Source organism: Schistocerca cancellata, chromosome 2 (genome assembly GCF_023864275.1).
Source record: "Schistocerca cancellata isolate TAMUIC-IGC-003103 chromosome 2, iqSchCanc2.1, whole genome shotgun sequence".
NCBI lineage: Eukaryota > Metazoa > Arthropoda > Insecta > Orthoptera > Acrididae > Schistocerca > Schistocerca cancellata.
Window position 1 is genome coordinate 346978675 of NC_064627.1, and position 25299 is coordinate 347003973.

Consider the following 25299-nt stretch of genomic DNA (forward strand, 5'->3'; position numbering starts at 1 on the left):
GGATGTGATAGGCGTCCACAGTCTCGACATGTGACGCTGGAAGTACAGTGGGAAGACATATGGACGAACTTCCAGCACTTAAAGCACCACATAGGGGGAGGGATACAGGGCTTTATACCACAGCAGTAGACCATCACCTTGACCTTCTCGGGCAATGTATCACCCTCTAAGGCCAAGATAAAGGCATCGTTGGCTACTTGATCATCCCCCGGACCCCAGTGAACACGTCGGACGAAATGTACACCTCACCGCTCTAAATTGGTGTGCAGCTCATCGTCAGATGGTAAAAGAAGGTCCCTGTGAAATATGATACCCTGGACTATATTTAAGCTCTTATAGGGCGTGATGATTACATAAACATCCCTCAGCTTGTCACAAGCGAGTAACGCCCGCGACTGGGCAGAGGATGCTGTTTTGATCAAGACTGACCCAGATCTCATTTTGAACAAGCCCTCCACCACCCCAGACTTGTCCTCTAAATGATCAACAAAAAATGAGGCTTTGTTGTAATGAATGATTCCCGATGAGCTCTCTAACATACAAGTACCGGGGCGAATGAGATCCACTGCTATTCTTAGCCTGACGTTCCTCCCATGGTGTGGCCAGGGAGGGGAACGATTTTGGGTCATACTTCTGTGCGTTTAATTGAGCTCTTGAACGCTTAGAGACTGCTGGTGTTTGACCACCAGCAAGAGATGATAGACTACGCTTTATCTCGTGTCATCCCCTCTGATGCCATCCACTCCCACTAGCGGCCCTCCCCATGTGCGCCACCCAGCCGCCCAAGGCCACCTGGCAGGATGGCCATTGCCGGGAGTCACGATGCCCCAGGGGGATGGGCATCTACCCCTTGGCATACGTGGGAAGTTAACAGTGCAGGCATCAGCAGAGCGATCCCTGTGTGGCCAGGGGGCTACAACCAATAGGGTACATGGCGGCCCCACCACAATGGACTGCCTACCGTGCTAGATATCAGGTGCAAAGAAGTCCAAGGTCATCGTCGACACAGAAAGCGACACTGCATAGTGCATGGTGGAAAACGCACCCAGGAAGGTGTCCTCGCCCAAGAGATGAAGAATGGGTGGGACTTCATGCGACGACGAGAAAGTGGGCTAAAGATTTCAATGCACGATGGACACAACGCACCATATAAGGCGCCCTTACCCAATCGGCTCGCTCTTCGGGAAAATTTTGAAGAATGGAGGTCAAACCCTCCAGGGGACCTTCACATAAAGTCCGAAATGTGTGAAAGTCCTTTTAGTCGCATCTTACGACAGGCAGGAATACCTTGGGCCTGTTCTAACCCCTGTACTCGCAGGGGGAGTCTATCTGAAATGTAACAACATTTGGTTAACATAATTTGCTCCCCTACGCTAGCCCAAGTTTGTTCCAGGTATGTTTTCAATGCCTGAGGAGAGACTTTGCAGGAGATACTAAGTTGGCCTGTTTTTAAGAAGTTTTCCGATTACATCAGGGGAATTCGCTGGAACATTAACACTGAGATGTCTTGGCAGGAGGTAGAAACTTACAACTGGTTACTGTTAATAGGATGCTTACAACTGAGAAAAATCAAATTGCAACTACAGCACAGATTGGATAAAGTTCTGAAATGTTAAAAATTTGCTTGGAGTCGATTTCTGAAAGACTCGAGCGCGAGTTTGAGCTGAGTAAATCCTTAAACTGTTTAGACATACTGTCACTTCAGTGCAGAACCGATAATGTTTCGGTAGCTCTTACGCATTTTGAACTTTTTGTTAATGGGTCCAGAGGGACTTCAGTATTCATGTGCAGTCCATTCATGAAGGGAATAATTACAGATCTCTTGTTGAGCAGTATTGTTCGTCAGTCAGGGATCAAGCATGGAATTAATAGAGGAACCTGAGACGATACATAGAAGAGCGCCGCAGTTCGTCGCATTCACAGAAATAATTATGTATCAGTTGCTTTTACCGATTTAAGTATTACATTTTATCTTATTATTGCTTCTCCTACGTATATCTCGCGGAAATTCGAGAGATTAGAGCTCACGCTGAGGCTTACCAACAATCGTTCTCTCCGATCACCATTCGTGACTGGAACAGGAAGAACCTAACACTGGTACACAAAGTACCCTCCACCATACACACTACAGTTGTGCGGTAGATGTAGTTGTATGTGCTGAGGGCGTGCGGAGTGACGTTGCGATTAGTTTTGCGAACGGCTGTTTTTGATGAAGTGTCTGGAGAGAAACTGTTCTTAGTCTGCATTAAGAGAATACTATCAATTATCATCTGGTGGAACCCGTGGTTGAAAGGATGGATTAAGCTGAATATACTGCTGTTTCGCTGGAAATAGTGTTTGGTCTGAAATAACGATTTTACTTTCATGCATTCTATTACCCAGAAACTGCACAATCTCAGAGGTAAAAGGGGACCTGCTCGTCAAAAATTATATAAAAAAATAATTCAGCTCTATAGAAAGGAACATTTCATGCCTATTACAAAAATGTATAATTTATGGAAAGTCTCATTTTCCGTTTATTCGTAAATTTAGTTTCAACATAATGGTTCACATGTCCCAAGCCGCTCTGTCATTTGAAAGTGAGTCAGACTATGTGATATATTCTTGTTTTCCTTACTTCTTTTTAGCTTTTAGATATGAATTCCAAACACAGCTTATTCTAGAAGGCTCTCAGTACTGGATCCAAGGCACACGTGTATCTAGAAGGCTGTGGCTTCGTTACCACCACAAATGTTATGACATACTTGTTTACTTCTTGCTTTCTGAATTTGAAGCACGTGTACTTCGTAATTGATGCTGTATTGTTGTATTGCAATGTGCGTATTTACTGTGTCAGAAACGCGAGAATAAATAAATTTAATACCAAATTGAGGTTTCGAAGTAACATCGAATAACACATATCGTTTGGTTCGAGAGTTACATACCGAAATTGTGTGCAGAGGCATACAATACTTTCGCAAGCATTCCTTGCTGTTATGGATGGATCTAAATAAAGGGCTGTGGCAAATGAAAATCTTCTTAGGATATATCTCCATGGTCTCTCACTGAATCCCATTTGGGATAGTTGTAATGGATGCAGTAATACGAGGGTTGTCCAGAAAGTAAGTTCCGATCGGTCGCGAAATGTAAACCACTGTGAAAATAAAAAATGTTTTATATGCAACGTCAGCGACACCTTCCAGCTATTTCTCTACATAGTCGCCGATCCGACTTCGACAGTTACCGTAGCATTGTACCAAAGGAATTTGGAAGCCTAACTTACTTTCTTGAATGTTGTCGTTAGCCTGGCTGTTTTTCTAAGCTATGAAGTCAGTGGTACAAAAGAAAATGGTACCTCAGTTGAGCAGTGTTTTGTTTTTTAGCCATTTGCAAATATTGTTGCCGACATCACAATATAATAGATACCTAATTGATTTTCTACGAAATTTTTTGACTAGTATCCTTATGTGCACAAATTCTGAGCTGCTTCTGATTTATATAGATCATTAATACTGTGAGGAGGAAGAGAATATTAGAAATACATCCCTGGTCATGAACGGATCCCCTTAAGGGGGTTTTCTGGATTAGCGGAGATAGAAAACGACTTTTTATCTTCCGGTCGAGTAACTGAATATACGGTACGGGATTTTTTCCATCAATTACAGTGCTACAGGTCTCATTCATAGTAAAGAGGGAGGTGTGAATATTCGTCTTATCTCATAGTCAAAACGACAACAGGGGTGTGGGAAATAGATTTGCAGACGATTGATGCTTCCTTCAGCGCGAAATTCACTTGGAGCGCCGTGGACGGTGGCAATGGAGGAAGAGGACATTGAGCCTAATTTATTTTTAAACTGATAATTGATGCGCTGTCGATCCTCTTATGATGCCTTGTCTTAATATGCACCACGCGGGGGGAGGGGGTGGGTGTCGGTGGCCTTAACTAGTGCACTCATTGAAGGAATTTATCATACAAGCTACGTCTATAAATGTCTTAGGGAATGTTGTGTTTGTCAGGAATAAGTGCAGTCCCGAATTAAATTTTTCACGATAACATGGACACTATGAAGAGTATATGGGGGGGGGGGGGGGGGGGAGGGGACGCCTGAGGCGAGAAACGTCTCAAGGAACAGTATCACTACAGGTGTGGCAGTCTGTAATGAGACAAAGCACAGTTATGGAAGTAGGAAGTTAGAAAGCCGGTATGGCCAGGGATTTTCAGCTGCGCTGTGCAGGGAGGCCTGCAGATAACGCTGTGTACATTGCCTTGCATTTATAGTTGCATGCACGCCTAGTCACGTAGGCAATTTGAACTTCATGCAATATAAGCTTGTCCATTAATTTTCCAGAGATTTGCTGCTGGGATTACGTGTAGTGGGCGGCAGATTGTCGTTAAATCACTGCCTCCACAAAAAGCGTCAGTCATTGATCACGTGGGTAGCTACAAAAAAGACAGTCTGAATACAACAGAAAAGTGTGACTTGGAGAAGACGTGGAACAAGTGGCGAATAGCGGACAGCTGCAGAATTAAATCTTTGTAGATACTGAGTACTGTGGACAACAATCAGAATACTTTTTTTCCAATCTTGGAACAACAAACGATATCATTCTTAGTATGTATCTACATCTAAAACTACAACTAGATCTATACACTGCAAGCCGGTTTACGATATGTGACCGAGGGTAATTCGTAAAGCATTATAATTCTTTCCGCTTCTTTTCCATTCGCGAATGGCTCGTGGGATGAACGATTGCCGGCAAATCTCCATATAAGCCCAAATTTATCTATTTTTTTTCTCGTGGCGTTCTTTTAGTGATGTGTATGTGACAGGAGTAATATGTTACTTATTTATCCATGGAATGTACGCTATGGAATTTCAGTTGTAAATGTCTCTTGCAACTTCTGCTACCGGTATGACGCTCTTGCGCTTACTGTACGAGCCAGTAATGAAACATGTCGATTTTCTTTTGATTTTCTCCATCTCCTGCAGTAGATTCTTTGGTAAAGTAAGATTCATACAGTAATGGGTCAGAGTTGTTTAAGCTGCCCCGTTTGTGGTGGGTGAACATTATTTCGTTAGCACTCATCCAATGAATGCCTTGCTTGCATCTTGTTTTAAGTGACCGTTCCAATTCAGGTCACTACAGACGGATATTCAGAGATAGTTGATGGTTGTTACTGTTAGAGTGCTCGATCTATGGTGCTATAAAGCAGTAACGGTACATTTCGCCTATTTGTAAGCAAAAGTTTATATTTGTTCACGTTGAAAGTCAAATGCCAGTCGAAAGTCAAATGCTAGTCCCTGAACCAAAGGCAGTCTCACTTCAAACATTCCTGCATTTTTATGCAGATTTATGGCATTACGGCTACTCAACTTCTAAATTATTTGGTGAGTGAACTTCTTACAAATATTTTTAACCTTTTAATACTTATATTTTGTAGCTTCGTGTTGTATAATAAACGGCTGTTGTTCATGTTTCTACAACTGAATACACACACACACACACACACACACACACACACACACACAAACACACACACACACACACACACACACAAACACACACACACCAAAAACGTTTTGCATCACCTCGGTTCCGAGAGCTCCGGAACCTGTACAGAAAATTCGAATAGGGATCAACATAAACACCATTTTCGCCCATTTTATTGCTCATGGAAACCACACATTACATGTTATACCACCATACAGCGAGTCCTTCATATGTGGTGGTCAGATTGATTTTCACACCGGTACCTCTATACCCAGTAGCACGTCCTCTGGCACTGACGCATACCTGTATTCGTTGTGGCATACGATCCACAAGTTCATCAGGGCACTGTTGGTCCAGATCGTTCCACCTTGCTGCACTCGCTGGACAGTGTGTCTAAGGCGTTCAGCGTGACCGTGTTGCCTACAAACACGTCTCCGACGATTGTCTGGTTGAAGGCATAAGCGACACTCATCGGTGAAGAGAACGTGGTGCCAATCCTGAGCGGTCACTTCGGCATGTTGTTGGGCCCATCGATACCGCGCTGCATGGTGTCGTTCTTGCAAAGATAGACCTCGCCATGGACGTCGGGAGTGAAGTTGCCCATCAAGCAGCCTACTGCGCACAGTTTGAGTCGTAACACGACGTCCTGTGGCTTGCCGAAAAGCATTATTCAACATGGTGGCGTTGCTGTCAGGGTTCCTCCGAGCCACAATCCGTAGACAGCAGTCATCCACTGTAGTAATAGCCCTTGGGCGGCCAGAGCGAGGCATGTCGTCGATCTCTGTATCTCCTCCATGTCCGAACAACATCGCTTTGCTTCACTCCGAGACGCCTGGACACTTCCCATGTTGAGAGCCCTTCGTGCCACAAAGTAACAATGCAGACGCGAATGAACCGCGGTATTGACCGTCTAGGCATGGTTGAACTGCAGACAACACGAGCCGTGTACCTCCTTCCTGATGGAATGACTGGAACTGATCGGCTGTCGGACACCCACCGTCTAATAGGCGCTGCTCATGCTTGGTTGTTTACATCTTTGGGCGGGTTTAGTGACATCTCTGAACAGTCAAAGGGACTTTGTCACTTATACAATATCTACAGTCAACGTCTATTTTCAGGAGTTCTGGGAACCGGGATGATACAAAATTTTTTTTGATGTGTGTATACCTAATAATGCCAGTAGCGGAAATGACGAAATAAATAAAGAAATTTATTAAGCGATCCAAACGATATAGTCACGAATCATACCACTAACTGCCTCACAGAACTTTTTCTGTTATATTGTAATGTACGTAATGGGGCTTGTAACAACAACAACGCTGTACTATTGTACATATAAATATTATTTTTTTTCTCTTCTGAATTTTCGATAAATTAGTGTAATCGATGTTCTGATTTCATTTCCTTTTGGTTTTATGTCATTGTGTTAAGAAAACTGTAAACAAATTTCGATGTGAATATTAATGTTTATGTCAAATTTCAAGCAATATTGTAATAGAATTGAAGTGTAACAAATGTTGAGACTGTTGTAAGATGTTAAAATTGTAATTGTGCGTCTGGTCCATACGTAGGCAATGTATTAGAATATGTAGAATGCAAAACCTCGGGTGAAGGGAGCGGTAAAAGGTGGATGGCAGGCGAGCGCGGGAAAATGCACACGGGCGCTGCACGGCATAACGGGCTCAGCAGTAGTAGTCGGAGTTGGGCATTGGTCTGAGCAACACGTTCTGGAGCGAGGAGGCTCTCCTGGAAGACGCCAGTTTCATTGAGCCTCGGATATACCGTTCCTACGCCCATACAGCATGGCAAAATTCCATAGGCACTAAATGGAAAAGTATTGCGACGCTATGAAGAAGTAAAGTGCTGATACATCAAGAGCCATTGCTGTGGTTGTATGTGTGATCTGTGCCTCGCCATCTCGCCGCCCGCCAACCGCCGCATCGATACGAACAGGTTGAAACTTTTAGTACTGTATTCGTATGGACCAGTGTTACTTTTGTTCCATATTGTTCAATAACAACTTAAATTTTACCAGAACTGTCCTATCATTTAATTATCCTTACAACTAACCTAGACAGGGTCCTTTCCAAATGTTGTGCAATCCGAGTGTCCCGAAATGAAAAATTAAAGTTTGTGTTAATAATAATTACCTGCAGACCTAGCTACGTTAAAATGATGTTTAAAGAACTGTTTTGTTAATGAACCAATAGATAAATAACGGAGGTCTGACAAAGTTGGAAGATAAATTTGATATCGATTTAGTAATGAAGTTTAATTATTATGAGACAGATATAATGGTATTTAACTGAGCAGGAAATAAGATGAAAAGAGTAGTAACTCATACATTGCAAATCTTGAGAACATAATGATTTCAGTAATCAAATTTTTCAATACAGTAACCATAACAGTTTCAGGGTCCCCCCCTCTTTTTTATTCATTTGAATTCTGAAGTGTTCTAAACTGATTTGACCAGCAAAGTTAAAGTCAATATAAAAGCCAAAATTTATCAGTGTTTTATCTTTATTAAAATTGACATTTTGTTTGTGGCTCGAAATTACTATTTCTAGGGTAACCTATGCCCGATTTTAATCAGATCAATAGACAGTACGAAGTTTTGTAGTAAACATTATAGTGTAGTGTTGTGTATTTATGGTTTATCCATATCAGTACAGAAAGTAAAATTATCAGTTCAGTAGATTTTCTGGTTCTAAAATTTACCATATTATGCAGTGTTACTACGTGTTGTTTTGCATGAACGTACATCAACTTGTTCAGGGAAGAAACTCAGTTAATGCCTAATTAGGCTGGCGACCGTATTATTAACAAATTGGTAGCATCTGCTGTGTTGTTTTTTGTCCGTCCTGACATGTAGTTGCACTTCGGACTTGCTTGACGTATCATTGTTATTACAGAGTGGGTGTAAGTCTGATTTGCCTCCATTCAGGTACACGCGGTCAATATCTATACGAAAATCCTTTCTCATAAGGTTAAGCCCGTCAACTTACCATAGTACAGGCTTTAATGAGTATCATGTGCCAATCGCGCGCGCGTTACCGGCTGTTTGTCCCGCGCATTCCCCTTTGCAATATAATTCGCCTCTAGAGCTCAACTATTACGAAATAAAATCGTTATCTAAAAATAAAACAGCCTGCGCAGGGGAATGACTTCCCACAAGAAATACACCATAGCTGTGGACCCGTAGGTGCCAAATAATAGTGAACTTAATAACTAGTAAACGTAATAACTATTGGTGTACAAATAACGGCGACGAGCAACCCATGCCGTTCATGACCTCCTCCAGCTCTTTGCAGCACAGTAGCAGAGAAAATGTCGTTACGTGGATTTTCCGTATTTTCTATAAGCAATGAGAGGGAACTGACCACACACTTAAAACGGTTTTATTCATTTGGTGTCTCATATATCCTAAAAGAAAATTATCAACATACAATACACAAAAACTGACAATATCCATTTTTATGCGAACGTCAAAGGCCTGTAACCGTATAATAGCTTTGTAATAAGAATAGTAGAGAAACAATTGTTTCCAGTGTGCCATAAAATGCATATCTTTCATTATAATGATTACCTAGGCATTTATGACTTATTTTAATAAAAGCCTCATTAACGTTCAATTTTAACTGTACATTCAACTTACAATTCAGATAGAGGTGGCAGAGATGGCAAGAGCTTTGAAGATCGGTAACAAAGGTGATGCAGTGTAGCCGATCTAATCACGTGTAACTCAGGGAATGAGATTAGGAAATGAAATAACGCTAGTCGATCACTGGGCAACAAAGTAACTGTGTCTAAAGCAAGGAGGATATAAAATGCGAACTGGTAATAAGAATTGGGAAGTTGTTCTGATTGTATTTGCCCAGTGTGTAGCCGCAAATTTCAGCAGCGAGAGGTGGCGCAATATTTAAGACAATGGATTCACATTCAAAAGAAGGAGGCCAGATTTAAGTTTTCCACGTGCAGCGCCCTTTTTACTAACGTCGCACGCCCCTATCATATTTTAATATCTCTCAGCCTAATCGGTTACATGACATTTGCAACGCGATCAAAATGTTGCAATTTTATTTTTATGTCCCTACAAGTAATAACATTTATAACGTTGTGTTATATCATTTCACTGATGGTATATGAATGGAAAACAACAAACGCCGGTCAATACTAAGAAAAATATTAATATATTCCGATAAAATAATACGGTTCGCACTGAAGCCGACAGGATAAGAGCAACTGGAGAACGATAGCAGTGATTTCGTTGTAGTATCGTCAATACACAAAACAAGACGATACAGTCATGTCAATACCAGCCGAGCGAAAGCAGTGAAATTGTCATATGTCGAGTGGGCTGATCGTAACGTTTAACAGCGTTTTTCGACACCTTCTGTCTCTGTGTTTACGTCTTTTTCAGTATTTCCACATGGTCCACTAATTTTGAAGCGGCAAAAGTAACAAGCCCCAGTTCAACAATGTGTCCGCTCACTGACAGCCTTATCGCTGAAACAATAGAGTGTGCAGATCTAAAGTACTAGTTACTGATTGCCGAGTTGAATTTTGTTGTGGATGTATCGGGGCTGTTAGTGCTAGAATGGTTGGTGAATATGTTCCTATCCTTAGCGAGAATCACATACAATAGACTTTAAGGGGGATAAAAATGAAAACGACGCACGATGATGGAATTATCCGAATGGGTAAATAGGGTGTACATGTACAGACAAACAAATGATACAATTTTAGATGATTGGTCGATTTATTCAAGAAAAAGAGCACAAACTGAGCAAGTCAGTAACGCGTTGGTCCGTCCCTGGCCCTTAACGCAAGCAGTTATTCGGCTTGGTACTGACCGATCAAGTTGTTGGACCTTCTCCTGAGGGATACGGTGCCAAATTCTGTCCAATTGGCGCGTCAGATTTTCAGAATCCCGAGCTGGTTGGAGGGCCTTGCCCGCAACGCTCAATTGTTCCCAATTGCGGCCAATGTAGGGTTTGACAGGCATGAAGAAGAGCAATAGAAACTCTCGCCACGTACGGGCAGCATCATCTTTCTGAAATGTAAGCCTAACGTGGCTTGCCATGAAGGACAATAAAACGGGGCGCAGAAGATCCTTGACGTACCGTTGTGCTACGGGGGTACCATGGATGACAATCAAAGAGGTCCTGTTGTAAAAAGAAATGCCACTCATACCGACACTCAGGCTGATATCCCACCACTGTCCGGGGTGTCTCCAGACACGTCTTCGCTAGTCATCGCGGCTCAGTTTAAAAATGGCTCTGAGTACTATGCGACTTAACTTCTGAGGTCAGCAGTCCCCTAGAACTTAGAACCACTTAAAACTAACTAACCTAAGGACATCACACACATCCATGCCCGAGGCAGGATTCGAAGCTGCGACCGTCGTGGTCGCGCGGATGCAGACTGTAGCGCCTAGAACCGCTCGGCTACTCCGGCCGGCGGCTCAGTTTAAAGCGGGACTCAGCACAGAAGACAACTGTACTCCAGTCAATAAGATTCCAAGCCGAACGTACCCGACACCACTGCAAATGTGCTTGTTGGTGTAAAGAGATCAATGGTAATCGTACCTCTACGTTCTCCACTTTCTTCTTGAAGCTGTGTTCGGTCATGGGTCACACATTCCTGCTAACATAGTCGAATAGTGGCACTGTCTCTAGTCAAATGTCGAGCAATTCGGCGATTACTCCAACCGGCTTCTTAGAGTTTACCTACACATTCTCTCTCAAATGCTGACATCTACGTATATTGTTCACACGGCTGTTTTCGAGGCATAGTTATTGTCCAGTTGAGTACAGAGAATTAAATTCTTAAAGACTTTATGCCCTCGTATCGACATGCCGATGTTCATCCTCCTTGCCAACTGCACGGTGAAATTGCGCTCCAGCATCACATACTCATTCATCGGCTGCCAAAGTTTACGTTTCGCATTTTCTGTCAATACCTGTATGAATATCAGTTTCTGACCAATTTTCGTAACTCCTTCGTGATGATTTTCTTTTTTTTTTCCTCCTTAGAATGTATGTTCTTGGAAAAGTAATATCACAGTCTACAAGGTTCACAAAGCATACATATGATAGGAAACTGGAAGCGTTCTGAAGGATAGCAGTTTGAATTTTCCATGATTTCACTAAATAGTAGAAGGACACGATAGATTTTTCTGTATGTTCAGTGTTTCACAATAGAACGTTAAAATCACTTTCTTCAGAACTCCCCTTACCAATGACGGGCTCAAATTGATCAAGATCAGCCTAGAATCTGTAATGTGTGTGAGACATATATTTGGTCTCCTTCTATATGACTAACATAGTTAGATTTTAAGTAACACCATTAACCAGTTCCTCTCCCAAGTCAAAGCTGTAAAATATTCCAATTAATAACTATCTTACTGTCGGTTGGTTAAATATCCACAAAGAAATGTAGCGACAATTTTTTGTGATCATTCTTCTGGATCAAGTGGCCTCCACAACTCCCTCACTTGTTTCAGTGTGCTCATTTCAGGTTACCTCTTACACCTCATTTATTTTTTGGCTACCTTCAAATCTCTGACTTTACTTATTACCATCTACGGCTGCTTTTTGTGCTACTGAAGTTACTGCCTAGCATGTTGCACCCAGTTCATTTCTCTTATTCACGGATTCTGTGGAGAACTTCGGTTATTACTTCATCACTGAGCACAGAAAAAAAACTGAAGATTTAGGTTCAACAACGAAGTCAAAAGAGGGCAAGGATAGGGTTGCCATACGTCGCGCATTTCGCGGACAATCCGCGATTTTATGCTCGAAGACGGGTGTTCTGGACAAAGACGAAAATGTCCGCGAAAAAAAGTGGCTAATAAGTAGAAAGCATACAAATGAGTATTATAATTGATCAAATTACTCAACTGTACGTGTTTAAAAACCAAGTCTCCCGCAATTTTATTTTCTGGCGATAGTTTTCAACCACCTCTTCATAATCACCACTGTAAAGCAATGGTGAAGATTTAACTGAAATGCAAACCAATGGTCACCTGCACAACATATCGGTCCGTGTTTCAACCACATCTTCATAATCAGCGAATTTTGTCCTCGATTTTCGTACTTGGATTATGGCAACCCTAGTCAAGGACAGCAAATGACGTCGACCTTGTCGTTTTCAAGTTAATCATCCAGGAAGTCCCCTTAATAGATTCAGGGACACCACGATAATCCTAGGTAACGATACGTGAAAACCAAGCGTAACTTTGGAAGTCCCCGTTCTTAACCAAGTTCACAGTCTTAACCACTGTGTCATCTCGTTATGGTCACGGAACACACCGATTTCGTTGTCCGTCAAGAGCTGTAATGACTACAAGACTTGCAAGCAAGGCCTCTGCGTGAAAACTGAATAAATAATAAAGGTAAACATGGAACTGCAGCAGGTGTGAAGCACTGGAGTTTCTGTGGCGTCATCTGACGTCACCTTTCTTTTCATGGTCCGCACGTACCCTTTTCAGCGCAGCCACGTAAGAATTACGCAGCATCCTCCGCAATGTCATAACAAGATGGAAGGACTCACTTGAATGCGTCCGTCAGCCATAGAAGTGCTTCATGACCGTCTGGCTGCTGGCACTTCTGAAGAGCGCACTAAATAAGGAACATTCTAGGAACATGCATATGCCTGAGGTAGTTACTGAGAAACACCCAGATGGACTGAAGAGTAAGCAGTTTAAAACAGCAAGTTACCAAACTTCATTTTTTTAAAGCTTAGAGTTTTTCAGTGGTAAACTGACAGCCGAGAAATTCAACTGCCTACGGGACCCATAAGAAATTTCAGTTTTAAATAAATTTCGACTCTGTAACCCTACATTATTACACAACCTCTGACAAAGTTCGGTGAGTGAAGTCAGAACGGTCGATCGAGCAACACTGGCGACTCACAACGCTGCACCTGCCCCTACCGTAGTTCAGTTGAACATCGTGTGTGTTCCGTGTTAGACCTGTTATACGAAGTGCTTGTTTAGTGCGGTGGTTCTGAACTGGGAATAGGATCAATCTAAAGTTTTGGTTTAAGCTTGGCAAGACACCGAAAGAAAGGCATGCAATGCTGGTACGTGTTTATTGGGATAAAAAAAATGGCTCTGAGCACTATGGGACTTAACATCTATGGTCATCAGTCCCCTAGAACTTAGAACTACTTAAACCTAACTAACCTAAGGACATCACACACATCCATGCCCGAGGCAGAATTCGAACCTGCGACCGTAGCAGTCGCGCGGCTCCGGACTGAGCGCCTAGAACCGCTAGACCACCGCGGCCGGCTATTGGGATCAAGCACTGTCCATGAAGTGTGTGTAAGAGTGTTTCACCCGTTTTCGAGGGTGCCGGGAAAGTTTTTCTGGCAATTCCCATAACGGACGACCGGCGACCGCCGTCAGTGATGAAAACATTCAGAAAATGAGGACATTAACCACGAACAACCGAAGATTAACTGTGAGCATGATAGCGGATGAACTGCAGGTGAACCGTGAATCTGTGCTACAAATCTTTACCCAGGAGTCAGGGAAGAGGAAAACGTGCTGTCGTCTTGTGCCACATCACTTGAGGCTTCACAGGATTTTGTCGAAACTGTGGATGCGACACCCAATTTCTTGAACGGTATTGTCATGGAGGGTGAAACCTGGCGTCTCCGGTACGATTCTGAAACGAAACGGCAAAGCATGGAATGGCCTTCTCCGACATCACCCCGTCAGAAAATGGTCAGAGCTGAAATATCTCGCATCAAAACGATGCTTTTCGATAGTCAAGGCATTATCCACAAGGAATTTCTACCTGAGGGAACGACGTCGAACGCTGCACAGTACGTTGAAATTTTGGCCCGTTTCATGCAACGCCTACGCTGGGTACAACCCCAGTACAAACAACGAGGTTCCTGGTTTTTCGTTCACGACAACGCTCACTCACACACAGCCAAAATCGTTGAACAGTTCCTAGCAAAAAAGGGGGTGGTGCAACTTGAACATTCACCATACTCTTCGGATCTCCGTCCTCCAGACTTCTTCCTATTCTCTCGACTCAAACTCGTTTTGAAAGGACAGAGATTTGACGATATTCCTGACATTCAACGAAACGTGACGCGGCTTTTGAACGTTATCCCAAAGGAAGACTTCGTGCAACATTCCAGGACATGTATCGCAGAGCTCAGCGGTGCATTGTTATGGGAGGTGACTATTTAGAAGGACAGTAAGGTAACTGTAATTCATAGTTCATCTACGTTAATTTTACAGGACTGTTCACGGAACTTTATTGTCTGAGGTGGAAAGGAATATTCACGCATCGTAGTGGTAGTGGTGGTGGAGGCGGGGGTGGGGTGGGGGGGGGAGGGGGAGGAGGAGGAGCAGGGGGAGCCGTGTACAGAATCTCAAAATAAGAAAAAAATGCAGCAAGGGCCTGAAAACTTTTGTACAATTTTTCACACGAGCCAGTAATTACAGAGATATTGATACTTTTCTGCAGCTTATAAGTGCAGAGTCCTAGGACCATAAAATTTATTTATACGTAAATTGATCACATTTCAAAGATTTCATGTAATTCATTCCTCAAAACTTGGTCACAAAATATACAAAGTTTCAGTAATTCAATTCTGTCCGTAGGAGAACACTTGTTGTAGAGCCTATGCATTACTCAGTGGTTACTTTTATTGCAAATTATGCTTTCACCAGTAAGTCTTTTTTATTTACGTTTATGTTCTATCGTCGACAAGAACTATAGCTGTTCTCGCATTCATAAGAGCAATTGCATTTATTTGCGACGGACTGCCATCGTCTACCGGCCGGTTTGGCCGAGCGGCTCTAAGCGCCTCAGTCTGCAACCGCGCGACCGCTACAGTCGCAGGTTCGAATCCTGCCTCGGGCATGGATGTGTGTGTGATGTCCTCAGATTAGTCAGGTTTAAGTAGTTCTATGTTCTAGGGGACTGATGACCTCACATGTTAAGTCCTATAGTGCTCAGAGTCATTTGAACCATTTTTTTTCTTTTTTTTTTTTGCCGTCGTCTAGTACCAACTATCACACTTTTCTGCGTTTGCATGGCCTGCCTTTGGAATAGAAACTCATTTATGTAGCTTCATTTGTACTTCACTTTAAATAATAGCACACATAAATACAGTAACCTTACATATCTTTAATTTCACGTTAGTGAGTATCTCATGGGAAAGACGTTCCTTGTGTTGAGAAAGAGCAATTGTCCTCTGCAACAGGAGAATAGACATGACAATTCGTGTAGAGATTTGTTCTGAGAAGTTACTTTATTTAGTGAGGGTGGGTAAAGCAAGAATCTCCTGAAATCAGCTTCAGGAAACCATGTCAAGTCGTTTCGTGCTACATGTCAACGAAAGCGCAAAATGAGGCAGGCGTGTTCAGGGTGTCCCCGCGCTTCGTCGGGCGACGATCACACATAGAGAGCTGATGGTTTTGGCAAATCGTTGCAGTGATTATTAAAGGCAGACTTTGATGAAAAAAGCCTGAAATATATAATTGTGTAACACTAGCCGTTTTTATCGGGCACGCACTGTGGCTGAAACTGTCGTACGCATTTGAGTTTTTTATGATGCAGAAGTAGACGAAGCGAAAGAATTCTGCTACCTTGAAAGAAACATAATGTATGAGGGACGAAGCGAGGACGACATAAACAGCAGAATTACACAACAAAGAGGGCGTTCCTGGACAGAAGAAGACTACTGCTATCAACCACTGACCTTATTTTGAGGACCACTTTTCTGAGTATTTACGTTTAGCAGAGAAGAGAGCTGTATGAAAGGGAATCGTGGACTGTGGGGAAACCAGAAAAGAAGAGAATCGAAGCGTTTAAGATGTGGTACTGCAAAAGGATATTGAAAATTACGTGAACTGTTCGCAGAATCGGCGGGGAGAGGAACATGTGGAAAACAGCGACAAGAAGAAGGGACGGGATGACGCCTGTTAAGACACCAAGCAATAGCTTCCACGATACTAGAGGCAGCTGGAGAGGTTACAAACTGTAGACGAATGCACAGACTGGAATACACCCAACTGAGGACGTAGGGTGCAAATGCTCTCAACAAGATGAATAATATCTTCAAAAACATAAAATTAACTTATCTTTCGAGACCAACAGCACAATACAAAAAAAACTAAAAACTGTGACAGAAGAAAAAATATTTGTCTTTTTCTTCTGTCACAGATTTTAAGTTTGTTTGGTATTGTGCTATTTGTCTCGAAGGATTTGTTAATTTTATGTTTTTGAAGATGTTATTAATCTTGCATGTGAGTTGGTTGTGACGTGTGATGGTTCAAGAATATATGAATTAACATATAACAGGTGCAATTCCAAATATATTGGGATGATTGCAGGGAATTTTAAAACAGGCACAAAGAACGTATACGTGCATTGAAGACTGAATGTACCCACTCCATACACGCAGAACATCTAATACAAGAAAATCACCATCACATGGCAGTCTTGTGTCACAACAAAAGAAAAGGGAGTGCTCACCCTACAAGAGGAGTATTTCATGCAGAAGGCCATAAATAAAAATAAAAATATTCTCGGAGACCTAAAGAACAACAATCTAATTCGCATTTCCCACAAAATAACACCCCCCCCCCAATCCCGCCACCCACTTCACACACACACACACACACACACACACACACACACACACACACACAGTGCTCAACCACCCACGCTTCCTCCATCGCAAACCCAACATCCCACTTCGCTCTCCTCTTCTACAGCTTCTTCGATCCCGTAAGTCAGCTCTAAGGCACGTGCCGTGTGCTATAGAATACGTAATGGAATAAATCTGTACCACTCCATTTAGCACACCTAAAACATCAACTGCTTGCAATAAATACGACAGAAAATAAACGTAAGTGAAAAATCACCTGCGAGCAGTGTGAAAAAATGTATATTGGTCAGTCAAACATAGTGAACATGAGAAGAAGATGGAGATTAAGGACGAAAGATTCATACTTTGCTGATCATCTTTTAGCACAAAATTATTCAAATGTTACAGAATTTGAAGTTTCATACTCTGTCAAGAAAAGCAGAAAGATGGTCATACTGAAAATATTACAACTCGACAAACACTTAGAATGCCAGCCTAGTATTAACTTATCAGACTCTGTTTCCATTAACCCCTTTGTTCAATTAAGGTTTCGTTACAAGTATTAGATATTGACTTTAAATTTATCCTATTTCTCATCCGATCTTAAACGTATCTAATATAGAAACTTCGTTTACCCCCTTTTTTAGTTAATGTTAATATTTCTATGTGGCAAAAAACTTAATATTTCACTATGTAAACACACAGTCATTTTTGTATCTGTACAAATAAATGCTGCGTAAGTAGCGCATCATGTTTATCGTTGTTTGCGACATTCATTTGTCACCTGAAGATAACCTGAGAAGCCGAGAGCCGGTTCGTGATCAAATAAATACACATATTTGGAGAACATTAGGAAGTGTTCTTCATAGTATTAGTAAGAAAAAACCACAATCGCGAGTTTTAGATAGAAATAGCTATATTTAAATGAACTGCCAAAATCATTACAAATCTCGTATCAAATATGTATAATTATGTTATTTTCTTTGTATTATATACTCGTGAAGATACCTATCATACATAGGTGAAACATGTTTGGTACAGACAAATTCAGATGAAAAAGACGGAAGTTTTATTAGCTATATGATAAAATATAATTTAATAAGTAGTTTTCCTACAGTGGGCAGTAATTTCCAATAGTCGCTGCTCTCAACTCTCAGTGCCGCCGGGGAGATGTAAGAAAGGAGCAGCATTTTTTTTTTTTTCAAATGGAGGAAAATTACATTTTATATCGTTCAGAGACAAGTTACTACTGATTGCCATAAAAACTAGATTTTACAGGGTGCGATCTTATCTGTTTAGAAGGATCGCGGTAGCCAGTTAAAAGATCATCCTCACTGAACAAGCACTGCACCTATCTGGAAGTACAAGAACTGTCCAGACCAGTTAAATAGAAATTTAAGGGTGGTCGAACTCAAACTGTTTGAGCGCATCACTACTTTGAAAAGTCAGCTTGAGATTTTACAGCTCATCACAGATGTTAATTAGATAAAAATCACGTCTTGATTTGCACTGATAATCGCAGCAATATACTCGTAGTCCCTAAATCGCACCACTACTTTCTTTCCGTAGGTTCGTTCGGTCGTGTAATCCGACATATATTCCACGCATGTCATCTCAGGCGAATGTACAAATCCATTGAAGCAGTGGCAGCCGTTGGCCTTCGAAAAACTTTTGGACATTCCCCGTTACGCGAGATCTGACGTTGTCCTGCTGAGAAGTCTTTGGAGCGGGGGCAACAACTCTGGCTTTATAACCTCCGTTGTATACTTTTTATTATTCACTTTCTGTTCAAAACGTAAAAGTTGAGTTCTCAAAATTTACCGCACGGTGCGCCAAACCACCGCATTTCGTCTGCTTTCCCACCAACTACGGTCACCACGGCAGCGTGAGACTTTCACGGCTCTCGATGTAGTACAAACTGAAGCGGGGTTTGTCGTAAAAATAACTACTTTAGAGCGTGCCATCTGCCCGTCAAAGGATTACATATTACTGTCTCACTGACTGATACACTACTGGCCATTAAAATTACTACACCAAGAAGAAATGCAGATGATAAACGGGTATTCATTGGACAGATATATTATACTAGAACTAACATGTGATTACATTTTCATGCAGTTTGGGTGCATAGATCCTGAGAAATAAGTACCCAGAACAACCACTTCTGGCCGTAACAACGGCCTTGATACGCCTGGGCATTGAGTCAAACAGAGCTTGGATGGCGTGTACATGTACAGCTGTCCATGCAGCTTCAACACGATACCACAGTTCATCAAGAGTAGTGATTGGCGTATTGTGACGAGCCAGTTGCTCGGCTACCATTGACTTGAAGTTTTCAATTGTTGAGAGATCTGGATTCTGGCCAGGGCAATAATCAAACATTTTATGTATCCAGAAAGGCCCGCACAAGACCTGCAACATGCGGTCGTGCATTATTCTGCTGAAACGTACTGTTTCGCAGGGATCGAATGAATGGTAGAGCCACGGGTCGTAACATATCTGAAATGTAACGTCTACTGTTCAAAGTGCCGTCAATGCAAACAAGAGCTGACCGAGACGTGTAACCAATGGCACCCCATACCATCACGCCGGGTGATACGCCAGTACGGCGATGACGAATACACGCTTCCAATGTGCGTTCACCGCGATGTCGCCAAACACGGATGCGACTATCATGATGCTGTAAACAGAACCTGTATTCATCCGAAAAAATGACGTTTTGCCATTTGTGCACCCAGGTTCGTTGTTGAGTACACCATCTGTCGTCTCGACTGCTAGTGATAGGAGGCCGTTGGGATCCAGCACGGCGTTCCGTCTTACTCTCCTGAACCCACTGATTCCATATTCTGCTAACAGTCATTGGATCTCGACCAACGCGAGCAGCAATGCCACGATACGATAAACCGCAATCGCGATAGGCTACAATCCGACCTTTATCAAAGGCGGAAACGTGATGGTACGCATTTCTCCTCCTTAACGAGCCATCACAACAACGTTTCACCAGGCAACGCCGGTGAACTGCTGTTTGTGTATGAGAAATCGGTTGGAAACTTTCCTCACGTAAGCTCGCTGTAGGTGTCGCCACCGGCGCCAGCCTTATGTGAATGCTCTGAAAAGCTAATCATTTGCATATTACAGCATCTTCTTCCTGTCGGTTAAATTTCGCGTCGGTAGCACGTCATCTTCGTGGTGTAGCAATTTTAATGGCCAGTAGTGTAAATTTCCTTATATTGTTTAATGGCACAATAATTACGTGCTTCTAACGAACACATGTGCGTGCTCGCGGCAGAAGGCCGCGGATATTGCGTGAGTCGGCGGTTTGTTTTGCTTTTCGGCGCCGCGCCGGTCTGTCCAGCTCTAACAGGTGGCGCCGGCCTTGGCCTAGAGTGGCATCCGCCAGGACCTGTCACGGCCGGTAGCGACCCAATTATAACTGCGTCTGCGCGACACATTCCATAAGGGAAAGCAAATGACGTCGCAGAAAAGTTGTTCTCATTAGCTGGGAGCTTTCCCTTGACGGGAATTCCGGTTTATTGATACTTGACACCATAAATTACTGCGTTAATGTAATAATCGTTGTAGTCGTCGCCAGTAGCAGCCCTCACGTACCACCTGTTAGCATATTGAGATTACAGAAAGCTTCTGGGTGCAGGTATCGGGTTTGTGAATCATTCATACGAACATTGTGGTGATAAAAACAATGGTGCAGCGATATGCACATATACAGATGGTGTTAGTACCGTGCACAAAAGTTATGAAACGGAAGTGCATTAGCTAGCTGTCACTAAGATTTCCGTCGTGATTATGGCCGCACGACGGGAATTAACAGACAGGGTTCGAGTGTGGCGTAAATCTCGCGAAAGCATGGGCACAGGTTTTTAACAAGACACCGTGCAAGCTGGAGGTGGCTCGATAATGGTGTGGTCTATGTTTACATGGAACAGACCGGATTCTCTGGTCCAACTGAACCGATCATTATCTGGAAATGGTTATATTCGGCTATTTGGAGACCGTTTGCAGCCATTCAACGATGGGATATTTATTGATGAAAATACACCATGTCACTGGGCCACAACTGTTCGCGATTGGTTGGATGAACATTCTGGACAATTGGAGCGAATGATCTGGCCACCCAGATCGTCCGTCGCGAATTCCATCTAACATTAATAGGACATCGTCGAGAGGTCAGATCGTGGACAAATCCTGCACCGGTAACACTTCAGCAGTTGTTGGCGGCTATAGAGGCAGCATGGGTGGATATTTCTGTAGGGGACTTCCAAAGACTTCTTCATGCCACGCCCCGTTGCTGTACTAAGCTCGAAGAAGGAGTCGACGCGATATTAGGAGGTATCCCATGATTTTCGTCTCCTCAGTGTAATCCGTCGATTTTTGAAAAAATTAAAGACCGAAGCTTGAAGTATCCACACATATTACAAAAGTGTATCTATGTATGTGCGTTCCACATCTAATCCTAAACCACTGGATCGATATCAACCAAACTTGGTACACATACCACTTACTATCAGAAAGAACTACTGAGGGGGTAACCACCTTCATCTCAAATGGGTGGAGGTGGGGTGAAAAAGGAGTACAGCTCACGACGCGCCAACGAACAGAATGTGTTAAAAAAACTTGTTCAAATGGCTCTAAGCACTATGGGACTTAACATCTGAGGTCATCAGTCCCCTAGACTTAGAACTAATAAACCTAACGACATCACACACATCCATGCCCGAGGCAAGATTCGAACCTGCGCCCGTAGCAGCAAAGCGGTTCCAAACTGAAGCGTCTAGAACCTCTCAGCCACAACGGCCGGCCAGAATGTATTCATCCAATACTTGAGAATAGGAGCACTTAGTTTCTTGCAACCAACTTTACACAAAATTTCAAATCTTTACGAGTGGTTTTCTCACTGACACCACCACAAAAAGATGAAAACGAAAACATTTATCCATTACTACATTTTCGCTGTTCATGCAGTAAGATTGCCGCATCCAGCATGACGTTTTAATTTGTAACTTCTTTGCTACTAACTCTGTTCGCAACACATTTCGCAGAGAGTACTCACATGTTGCACTGCATGTACCTGCAAATTTGAATCATTGTACGACACATAGTTAAGGAGACATGACGTTATAAACATTGAGCTGCGTGAAGACGAAACTACAGAGCGAAATTCACTAGACACACGGGTGGAATAAGTCTACTACTATGTGTACAGATATGTGTGAAATATTTTATTTACATGTGAATGTGAATACGTGTGCAAAAGCCACAGGTAAAAAGCTCTTTCTAAACTCCTGGGTCATTTTCAACCACACTTGGTACACATACTATTTACAAGCTGGAAAAAAAACCACTGTGTGTAGAGGAAGGGGGGTGACAGGGTGGAGAGAGAAGGTGGAGGAGGAGATGGATAGAGAGAGGGGGGGAGGTAGTAGAAACATAGAGGGGAATGGAGGAGATGGACCAACTGATTGGAATAAATGCATACCTGTGCAGTGCAGATTGGAATAACTACATACCCTGCCAATGCAGATGGGAATAAATACATAGCCACACAAAGCCAGGTACTCAACTAGTCTTTATAACTAGAATTTCATTAACGTTTAGAATATACTATTATGCAGTATTATAATGACAGCTATTATATTATTTATTACGAGGTTTATTATTTTCTTTAATTTCGAATAACCCTTTTAGAGGGCACGGGAAATCAACCTTTGCGACTCTATCCCTCGCGTTATTTTCAATTGCAGTTTTCTTGGGGGCCTAAATTTCCTTCATTCTTCGAGATTGTTGTTCCTTCTCCCTTTGTATCCACTTTCTTTCAGTTACCTCCAGTTTCTGATTTTTTTTCGTGTCCTGAAAGTCTGTCTTCTCTATTGCTTCTTTAAAAAGTGTACTGTTTCTTATTGCGTCCTTGTCGACCTCCACATTTTCGGTATCTATTCCTACTTCTCTCAGCCATGCGATTTTGGATTTGTACAATAATCGTCATTAAAAGAGCTGCACCCAGAAGAACAAGGCGGACTGCTATCATTGTTGGCAAGCAGGTAGATGGTGCCACACATACGAAATTATTACGCTTTAAAATTTGGACAACCAGCATTCATTGTGATTTATGGCATCGGGTCCCCATAGCTGTGAATACAAGTGTCCGTGTAGTTTTATAAAATGGTTCAAATGGCTCTGAGCACTATGGGACTTAACTGCCGAGGTCATCAGTCCCCTAGAACTTAGAACTACTTAAACCTAACCAATCTAAGGATGTCACACACATCCATGTCCGAGACAGGATTCGAACCTGCGACCATAGCGGTCGCGCTGTTCCAGATTGTAGCGCCTAGAACCGCTCGGCCACCCAGGCTGGCCCGGAGTTTTACAGGTCTCGGATGTAGTCCTGTCATTCTCCATCCCATGCCGCTTGCACCTGAGCGCGCAGTCCCCACGGATTGGTAGGTGGAGGAGAATTCCCGATGACACGTTCCATGGCACCCCACACATTCTCGGTCGGAGGGAGAGATGATTGGGCTATGTGGTTGGCCACGGCAGAGAATCCATTGCTGCAGCGCATGCGTATGCTCGGGAAATGGCAGTGATATGAGGACGAGCGTTGTCCTGTTTAAATGGGACATGGCGTGGACATTCAAGAACAACAGGATCCTCTCCACTTGCGCTGTGGCTGTCACAGAGCCCATTAGTAACAATAATGCTGAATGGGTACCGTAGGACTCTTCTCCACACACTACGCATCAGGCTGGAGGGTGTGATGTGAGATCATAAATCGCTCTTCGTGGCGCTCTCCACTGTCTCCAGAAACACAGCTGGTGGTCGTCGCTTCTAAGGCAGAAGTGGGACTTGTGGCTCAAGATGGCCGGCTGCCAGCATGCAGCCAACACAAGGTGTGTTGCATAGGCAGGACAGCCCGCTAAATGGCCCCTGTCATCGCCATTGCAGTTGTTAGGCCTCGTTCGCACGAGAGTTAAAAAGCGTTGCGTTAAAACCCGACGTAGGCGCTTTTAAAACGTACTTGACGTCCTTGTTCATACGGACTTTAAAATCACCTTCGTCTCGTTTCTCGCTGCAGTTGGACGCGAAATGAAATCAGCGAAATTACTAGCAATAGCGGTTTGTGTTGCTAGAAGGCTAATAAACAGAAAGTACTCTGTGGGCCAAACGATATTTAAAAGGACAATTTGTAGCAATTTACAAAAATTTGAGGAAGGATTATGATAAATTTTTTAACTATTTTTGGAAGTCCATTAGCACATTCGATGACCTCTTGCGAATAGTGAGGCTGCGAATAACACTCCATGACGCCAACATGCGATTGGCGATGCCACATGTACAGTCGTGGACAAAACGAGCGAGACCCCTCGCCTTTTCGTTATGCTGATCCGCATGGCTTTAAAGTCTGCTACACAGCATAACAGGCAAGGCGACGAAGTGCTACCAACATACTATGCACTTGCGTGAAATTGACAAACTATCTGAACTTTTTTAGGCTGTTTTCAATAATTTGTAAGACTATATTAATGCTGATTAGTGTGTTAAATACAACACGTAAATATAAGACAGAACTGAAAGAAGAAACGCTAATTGGTATGAACTGTACCAATAAAAATGAATTTCAACTTATCGAGATAACATAATTGTTTTAGTAATACAAAGAACGCCGGATCGTTACGAATTAGTAAAATATTATCCGCTTTCGGCCGCGAAACGGTCTGTGTCAACGTTCAGACCAGTCATACTGGATTACCGTTGCTGACCTACCATGAAAGTGTGAAAATTTAGCAATGCGTGAAGATTCATAACGAAATTCAGTTAAAAATCATTCAGTACCACACTTAAGTCAAATCCATTATTGACAGAAGCGGAAAAAGAAGGCAGTAACATGTATGAAATTCTACAAGAGTGTCATATTGACATGCACAGGGCGCCAGTACAGAATAAAGGTAGCGATAAAACGTATTGGGGCCGCGAGAATTTCTTAAAATTGCTTTACTGATATTCTACCTGCCTCCATGAGATTAGAACCGAAAACAAACCAGACCTTCCTTTCACTACGCTAGCAGACAACCCAAGCAAACCTCTATTATTACCCCAGACATGAATAAGCCACCAATTTCGCAATGAAAATGGCATATTGATCTGCAGTTTCTGTTGCATAGAGCTTTCTGGACTCAAAAACATGAATTT